Source organism: Nanorana parkeri, unplaced genomic scaffold (assembly GCF_000935625.1).
Source record: "Nanorana parkeri isolate BGI_ZX_2015 unplaced genomic scaffold, ASM93562v1 scaffold17, whole genome shotgun sequence".
In the NCBI taxonomy this organism is placed as follows: Eukaryota; Metazoa; Chordata; class Amphibia; order Anura; family Dicroglossidae; genus Nanorana; species Nanorana parkeri.
Window position 1 is genome coordinate 1,164,882 of NW_017306285.1, and position 6,672 is coordinate 1,171,553.

Sequence of the window (6,672 nt, forward strand, 5' to 3'; positions counted from 1 at the left end):
CTGCTGAGATTTGGAGTCCTCTATAGAGGGTGCCATTCCCCATTGCTGCAACAGTACTTTCCCCCCCATTTTGGATTGTCAGGTGTTAAGATCAGTATCCGGCGGCTGGCGGGCCCCCCATCTCTGTGCTGGGAGTGACACTCGGATGACACTCCCGGCACAGAGACTGGGGGCCCGCTGGCTGCTGCATAGCGATCCGGTGCTATCCAGCGGCCGGCAAGTCCCACCATCTATGCACAGGGACTCTGCTGGGCCCACCCAGGCTGAGGCACCGGCTGCAGTTCCGCCACTGTATAAACCCACCCCCCACGCCACCTCACTACACCCAATATCTCAGCCGGCGGACAGGCCCCCCATTTCAGTGCGTCGTGGGGCGCCCCCCCCATTTTGGAGTGCCAGATGTTAAGATCAGTATCCGGCGGCTGGCGGGCCCCCCATCTCTGCGCCGGGAGTGTCGGATGAACGGATGATCCGACACTCTCGGTGCAGAGATGTGGGGCCCGCTGGCCGCTGGGTATCGATCCGGTGCTGGGACTGTACTTGGCCCCCCCAGGCCGGGGCCCTGGTGCGCCCGCACCGCCTGCACCGGCGGTTGTTCCGCCACTGCCCGAGTATCTAATGGCTGTTGATGCACATTTAAAGTGAGAACCACATTTAAAATTGGGTAGATTTTGAGTGGGGGGAGGGGGTTACAGTTAAAGCCCAACTCCATTTAGAATCTATTTCCCTCCCATTCCCCCCTCCCATCCTGACAGGTGTTTTTTTTCAAGCAAATCTGTGTGTTGTAAAGTAGTCACTGCTTCAAGCTCGCTCCTGTGATGGATTACAATCTCACTACAAATAAGTTAACTAAACAAGAGATTGTGATCCATTGCGGGAGTGAGCTTGGAGTGGTGACTACTAAAACACACACAGGGATCATGGGGAACAAAAGTAACCACCCCTCCAGAAGGAAGGACAGTGTCAGCACCAATTCAGAGATGATTGGAGGATCTACAGCCGAGTGATACACAAATAAGAGACATTTCTGTTAATAGTTAGGGTTCTTAAATGCATTTTAAGATTTAACTCCTGAGTTTAGTATCACTTGAAATATAAGAAGATGGGCTTTACTTAGGGAGGCGAAAAGGTGGACTGTCACTTTAAACTTGGGCCCCTCACCTCCCTGGGCCCGGTCACAATTGTGTCATCTCCACCCCTGGTATTACTGCCCTGCAGGAAGTCTGCTTTTTCTATGCATTTCTTTGTCAAGTCATAAACATTCCGTTCTAGATTAAAGTGTTGTGTACCTAGGAAAATGTCTTGACAGAGGCAGCGAGATTCTGTAGCCGTCTCCAGCCCGGTACAGTACTGGGAGCGCTGAATAACATTGTTCTGGGCCATAAATTTTAATTGAAGTTTATTTTACAGCACCCAATCTTTGCAGATAGTAGAATTTATCTAAAGACGGTTATATTTATCAGTGGAACGCTGACAGCTGAAGGCCAGCTCCTGAATCAATAAACATGGACGTATATAAGTGTACAGACGTACAGGACGATAAAGGAGAGAATACACTAACTACTTGAAAGTGTATCTCCACTTTGGCAGCCAAATTGGAATAACATCTACGTTATATTTGTTACATGTTCTCATTCACATAGCAAAAGGTTTCAAAATATTCAAAAATTGCAGATGACTTTTTTGAGATGCTCTTTTCTGGAAACTCCAGACACATCTGGCCTAGTTCTCAATGTTTGAGGGGGCCGGGGGGTTGTGTTTGCCATGATTAACCCCGTCTGTACTGTAAACAGAAAAACACAAGAAAGAGCGCTACTACCTGATATTGAATGGCATCTATACAACCCGTCTGTACTGTGTTGGCAGATTTTTATTATCACTTGTAAACTAGATGAACAGGACTGTCTGTCCTAACAAAGGGTTAAAGTTGACCTTTCTGGCCACGTTTCATGTTTTACTGATATTTAGGGTGTAACATTGAACATGGTCAGATCACAATAGCCAGCAGGGGAGATTCCTCCATCCATGCTGTTAGAAGTACACTATATTGCCAAAAGTATTGGGGCGCCTTTACACGCACATGAACTTTAATGGTATCCCAGTCTTAGTCCGTAGGGTTCAGTATTGGGTTGGCTGCGCCCTTTGCCGCTATAACGGCTTCAACTCTTCTGGGAAGGCATCCACAAGGTTTAGGAGTGTGTCTATGGGAATGTTGGACCATTTGTGAGGTCAGGTACTGATGTTAGAGGAGAAGGCCGGGCTCGCAGTCTCCTCTCTAATTCATCCCAAAGGTGTTCTATCGGATTGAGCTCAGGACGCTGTGCAGGCCAGTCAAGATCCTCCACCCCAAACTCCCCCATCCATGTCTTTATAGACCATGCTTTGTGCACTGGTGCCCAGTCTTGTTGGAACAGGAAGAGGCCATCCCCAAACTCCTCCCACAAAGTTGCGAGCATGAAATTGTCCAAAATGTCTTGGTATGCTGATGCCTTAAGAGTTCCCTTCACTGGAACTAAGGGGCCAAGCCCAAACCCTGAAAAATAACCCTCCCCCAAACTTTACACTTGGCACAATGCAGTCAGGCAAGTACCGTTCTCCTGGCAACTGCCAAACCCAGAGAGAAGCATGAAATTCCCTCTATGGGACTAACGCCTTATCTGATGGCAGCTTTAACCTTATTGTAGAAGAGACATCTGTCTGTCAATGGCCACCCGAAGGGCCCATTTACACAGCATTGCCCAACGCATAGACAAGGCAATTCGCCTTATGTCCTATGAGTCTTATTCACGCCGATGCTCTGGCAATGGTGTGCACTGAAAAAAAATAGGACAGGCTCCATTTTTAAGCAGTGCAGACGGTTGCAACACACTACCCCGCATCGCAATCTGCTGCAGTGCATAGAAATGAACGCAATGTCATTTTGTGGCAATAAAAAGGGAAAAACAAGGAAACCGTGCGATGTGTTGTAACAAGCAGTGCACCACCCCTCCACATAGGGTGCGTAACGCATGTCGCGGGCGCTCCGTTTTATTGCATATTTAGCAGCAATAAGGGTCACCAGCACTTAAATGAGCTTTAATCCTTGTGTTTTTATTGAAGAATCATGTCACATACATTACACAGCCAACGTTTTGGAACCACGCAGGGTCCCTTCATCAGGACTAATATAGTGACCTATGTTCGCCCTGATGAAGGCGCCCTGGCTGTGTAATGTATGTGACACGATTCTTCTATAAAAACACAAGGATGTAAGCTCATCCTTTGAGTGCTGGTGACCCTCATTGGGCCCTCATTCGGATACGCACAGTGCCATCCGTGGACATCCATACAAGCACCACTGCTCATGTAAGCATGCTAGGTCATGATTGCTGTAAGGAGTGCGGGGGATATCTCTACTCCTATTGCATGGTATTGGGTGTAATACCCAAGGGACCCAGACGCTGACACACATGTGCATTGTACGGCTCTGATAATACAAGGCGACAGATAAGCTGCTGCTGGGATATTTGATTCATTTTGCCAGTGGAGTTTGCCAGCTTTCCAATTCTTGGCCCGGCCGGGGAAGATGAGATTAAACGCCAGTGCAGACGCATGATAAAAATGGCCAAATCGCGGTCGCCAGCATCCTAAAATAATTTGTTGCAGAGACGGCGTATCTAAGCTTGTCAGGCACGGCGATGCCTCAGAGAGCTGCCATCACTTTAAGGGGGATTTATCACCCAGAGGCAGCGCCAGAGACATACGACGACGTAATTGATTACAGATTACTATGACACTGTAGTGTGATTCATCAACACACACGCTGAGGATGGGACATAGTCTGCTTCATAGAGGGGCGTCTATTGCAGGGGGAGGCAACCTCAGCAACCCAGCTGTCGTGGAACTATAAGTCCCATGAGGCATTGCAAGGCTCTGACAGCCACAAGCATGACTCCCGGAGGCAGATGCATTATGGGATTTGTAGTTTTAGCACAGCTGCAGTGCCCAAGTTGCCTACCCCTAGTCTATTGTAAAGCAAACCTGTACTGGAGAAGTATGGGGGCTGCCTTAGCTGACCTCTCCTTTGGAATATGCTGGCTGATTTGATGACCCCTTCTGGGCTTGAATGTCTTTTGAATCTCCGATTGCCACAAGTCTGCAGATTGGGAAAGTCAAAGTGAGGTCAGCAGTCTTTTTTCATCATTCTTGTCCTTGCCAGTGACATTGGCGTTGTAAGAAAGACACAAGGCAATGAGTATTTTCGAAAGGAAAGTTCAGCAATGGAAGACTCCATGTTCCAGTCATGACCGGCCCACTTAAAAAGCAGAATCCCAGCCACAAATAACATAAATAGCCCATTACAGGATACGTGAACAGAGGAGGCTTTAACTGCAATATTCAGCTGACATCCAGAGATTTCCCACTGCGGTACTTTTTTATGCCACTAGATGTCCTCAGTCTGATGACCAGCATCATCAACCCACCTGGACCCGTCCCTGGCCTGTGAATGGAAACTGCACAGTGATCAGCATCATTTAACCCACTTCCTCTGAGCCTAGGTCATCCTGGACCTACCCCTGGCCTGTGAATGGAAGCTGCACAGTGATCAGCTGACGAACAGCATCATTTAACCCACTTCCACTGAGCCCAGGCCATCATGGACCCGCCCCTGGCCTGTGAATAGAAGCTGCACAGTGATCAGCTGCTGAACGGCATCATTTACTCACTTTCTCTGAGCTCATGTCAACCTGGACCCGCCCCTGGCCTGTGAATGGAAGCTGCACAGTGATCAGCTGACGAACAGCATTTTCTACCCACTTCCACTGAGCCCCGATCATCCTGGACCCGCCCCCTGGAAGAGCACAGTCTCCAGCAGCTGTCCTTCTACTAGCTTGGAGAGAGAGGAAGGAAAAGGCGAGGAAGGAAGAGTGAGGAGCCAGGAGCGGGGGAACAGGGGGGAGGCTTGCATTGCTTTGAGTTTGTGGAGACACACTCAGCTTCCTAGCACACACAAGGGTGCTCCATAGGACCCTGCAAGGAAAAGGAGCCACCCAAAAACAGGATATCTGAGCCAATGCTCAGGGGATCAGCTGGTTCTGGAAGAAACTAAAACATTTATACACCAGGGAACAGCATTCATTGTAAATTACTTAAAATGCATTTGGAAATGCTTAAAAAAACTTTTGACTTTAATATCACTTTAATGTCAGCACATATTTATTTTAAGGTATAAAGAAATAAGAAATATCAGTTGCAGGATGCGGGGGGGGGGCGGGAGGGGGGGCGGGGGGGGGGGGGGTTAAAAGTGTCTTGCCTTTGCTGTTCATGTGTCTTCGTGGCGACACACACAGCTTACTAACCCCCACAGCCCATACAAGGAAGCCACGTCCGCCCCTGTGCTTTCCATACGTTTAATGGGGATCCCCAACACCCCCCTTATGAATGCGTGTCCCGAGTCAGCTGACCTATCCCGTGTCTCCTGAACAGGGGTTGCTATTGATAGGAAGGGCCGCTTACTGCTCACTGCAGACGCCATTCTTTCAGCATGTACCTAAAAGGTGAAAGCTAGTTATGTTTTTTCAGCCATTTAAAATTCAATCTGCAATTTTTATATCATGGAAATGTAACAAATATAAAGGAGGCGTTACCCCAATATGGCTGGAAAAGTGACTACGTGGCACTGCTTCCTCATGTATGTAGGTTCTGCTTGGATTTTTATTTCTATAATGCTGCTGGCAGCGAGGGCCAGTGACTGTCTTCTCCCTAAGAAGCTGGGACTGAGCCGTGTGCCCATTTCAGATGGGAGGGGAGGACTGAAGACACAGAGGTGTGATAATGAATACCAGAAATACTCATCTATATAGAGGAGATCGAGCTGTCAGAGCATCAGCACCACTCCCAGGGACTATGACTAATACCTGACACCACGCACATGTCAGTCTGAGCTCAGAATACCAATATGTAGTCAGTCAGGATCTGATTATATGACTAACAGGGAAGTACAGCACTGCAGAGACCTTCACACTGCATATCTTCCAGCTTCTTATCTCATCTCACCGGTGTACACCGGCTAAGGTGACACTACAACTCTTGTCATGCCTGTTGCTGCCAGGTTCTTGCAATGCCTCATGGGACTTGCTGTTCCACAACAGCTGGAGGGCCAGAGTTGACCACTCTTACTTTAAGGTGTCTGCTTATGAACTATTCGTAGAGCCGTTCGCCCTGAGAATCTCTGTAAACATTCATTCTGTGCACAGAGGCAAAACAAACGTTTGTCGTATAATTTCTATTCAGGTTGAATGCTATATAATACAACATTATGGCCACTAGATGGAGCTGAAGAGAGGATGTAATACAATAATATGGCCATTAGATGGAGCTGAAGAGAGGATGTAATACAACATTATGGCCACTAGAAGGAGCTGAAGAGAGGATGTAATACAACATTATGGCCATTAGATGGAGCTGAAGAGAGGATGTAATACAACATTATGGCCACTAGATGGAGCTGAAGAGAGGATGTAACACAACATTATGGCCACTAGAGGGAGTTGAGGAGCAGAATGTAATGTAATTATTATTATTCTAATTCAGGATTTATATAGCGCCAACAGTTTGCGCAGCGCTTTATAATATAAGGAAGACATTACAATCACAATACAATTCAAGACAAGATGCTAAAGAGGGCCACAG